The sequence below is a fragment of the Anneissia japonica genome, unplaced genomic scaffold (assembly GCF_011630105.1).
Source record: "Anneissia japonica isolate Jap-2015-1 unplaced genomic scaffold, ASM1163010v1 scaffold288015_len651517_cov191, whole genome shotgun sequence".
NCBI classification, from domain to species: domain Eukaryota; kingdom Metazoa; phylum Echinodermata; class Crinoidea; order Comatulida; family Comatulidae; genus Anneissia; species Anneissia japonica.
Window position 1 is genome coordinate 508712 of NW_022751954.1, and position 2500 is coordinate 511211.

Sequence of the window (2500 nt, forward strand, 5' to 3'; positions counted from 1 at the left end):
TATATATTGTATGTATGTTTATTTATTTATTTATATTTATATATTTTATTTATATATATATTATTTATATATATACACATATACATATATATGTACATGTATACGTATATATATACACGTATACATATATATACATGTATATATATGTATATATACATGTACATATATACATAATATACATATATATACGTATATATATACACGTATATATATATATGTATATATATACATGCGGGGTTACTTGTAACCTATTTACACCAACTGTTCCTTCACTAAAAGTTCATGGTCATTCCATTGATAGCATCTCACACAGGACAAATTTCACATGATTTTGTTTTTGATATTTCCAGTAGAAAGAGGGAAGGTCCGTGAGATCAATAGAATCATTCCTGATCCTTCAGTCCAAGATGCAGTGCAACCTGTCACGCAGGTTTTTGAGCAAAATGAGCTTGAAGGTTTGATATAATTATTTGTGTAAACATTTACAAAAATCATTATGAAAAGAAAGATACTAATTAATATTAATAAAAATTAATTCATAATATATCCATATTTTTTATCACATGCCAAGGCTTTGTTATTTTTAATATAGTTTGTTGTCTACTACATATTCATTCAAGCCATTGTACATTTACCCAACAACAAAAAAAACATCTTCACCGAAATAAATTATTTTGTCCTATCTCACAAAGTCATTTGATTGGTCGATTTATATAATTACCCATATTGTCTGCATACAAAGGTTTAAAACATCAAAGGTAGGATGCGATCAATCTAGGTTTTCATAATTTATACTTTTTTACAGCAACAAAGTGTAACAAATACATGTAGAACAAAAAATTGTGTACTTTTTTATTGAATTGATATATTAATATATTTCATGTAACCCTATAATCAACCAAATGGCAAGAATCTTATTAGGTGTTTTTTAAAATGTAATATTTACATTGGATATAGGATAATTCATTTAGTTTTTGTAATTTAACAGGTAATGTGCGCCAAGAGGAACATCCACCGCTAAAAGTCAAAAAGAATGGTAAACAAAAAATATTTCCTTTAAAAAAATGCAGCAACTTTGTATCTTATTCAACTTGTGTATACAGCTACTTCCAAATTTATCCTATGAGTAAATTTTGTATCATATTTAAGTTAGCCTATATGCTTATTTATTGTTAAGGATAGGCCTAATTTTTTACTGCAATATGCATTATACTGTATATGAATTAAAGATTATTTTAAAAATAAAATTGATGTTAAAATAATAAAATTATCCAAACGAATATGAAATTATCAAAGGGTGGGTCATCTAAGATGAGTACCTTACGATATCTCGATAATAGTAAGCCTAACCCTGTTCAGCGTAAGGCACCGTATTTTTCAACATTAACTGTTGAATACCCTGGCCCTACAAATTGGCCAGTAGTAGGGCCTAGGTTGTGTTGTCAGTTTCTACATAGGTTTACATACGTAGATACGACGATAGAGCCTAGTATACTTTTTCCCCTAACGAACACTGATGAACTGGCTGTAAAGATAGCCAAAATAGAGGCTTTCGACCAGCTGGAGTTCTCATTATTTTCCATCCATAACATATATAGTTTCCTGTTTCTATTTCATACCCTCTTCGCAGCCACTGTTTGGTTCCTAAGACAATTTTTTTGGTAATCATAATCTCTTCGCAGCCGCTATATGGTTCCTGAGACGTCTTCGCAGCCGCTATTTGGTTCCTGAGACGTCTTTTTGGTAACTGCGCATGCTCGACGTGGCTCGATAATGTCACTTAACTGCACATGCTCACTGGCTGTCTAGCATCTCCAAGTGCATGCTCACTGTGTTTTTATATATAATTCACGGACATTATCACTTGGTAACTGCGCATGCGCATTGCTTAGTTTGGAATTCCCATTTTTTCGTAGTAAAAGCTACTGCTACCTACAGTTTCTTAATGACTATATCCTCTTGATCGTTACAGCCTAAAGGTGCAGCGCAAAAACCTTATGTAAATTGAGGAATTGAAAGTAGAAATACTGAAAATAGCCAATAACTTCTAGATAATAAAGGGAATATCGATAGTAAAAGTTATTTCAGAGTGTTTTCATCTGGTGGACAAAGTGTACATTTATTGGAACAGATGGCATAGCATTTATGACTTAGTCTTTTCCATTGATTCTCACTCAGGTCACATTGTTATGCCAACTGTTCCTTCACTAGCAACTCATGATCATTTCATTGATGAAAATGGGAACTGGACAAATTTTACATGATTTTGTTTTTTTTTGCAATTTCCAGCAGGAAGAGGGAATCTCCGTTCAACTATTAGAGTCATTCCTAATGAACCTGCACCGGCATCGCCTTTGGTCCAAGATGTTGCACAAGATGTGACCAAAGATATGGCGCAAGTAGTGATGCAAGATGCGAAGGAGGATGTCATGCCAGATGACATGAAAGATGTCATGCCCGATGACACACAAGATACCCCCATTGAAGTTGTTGTACATGA

General features: G+C 32.6%; 1 pseudogene; it reads left to right on the forward strand.

Annotated features, from left to right (window-relative positions):
* The window catches only part of LOC117122018, a 21207-nt pseudogene that overhangs the window by 4030 nt on the left and 14677 nt on the right, over positions 1–2500 (forward strand).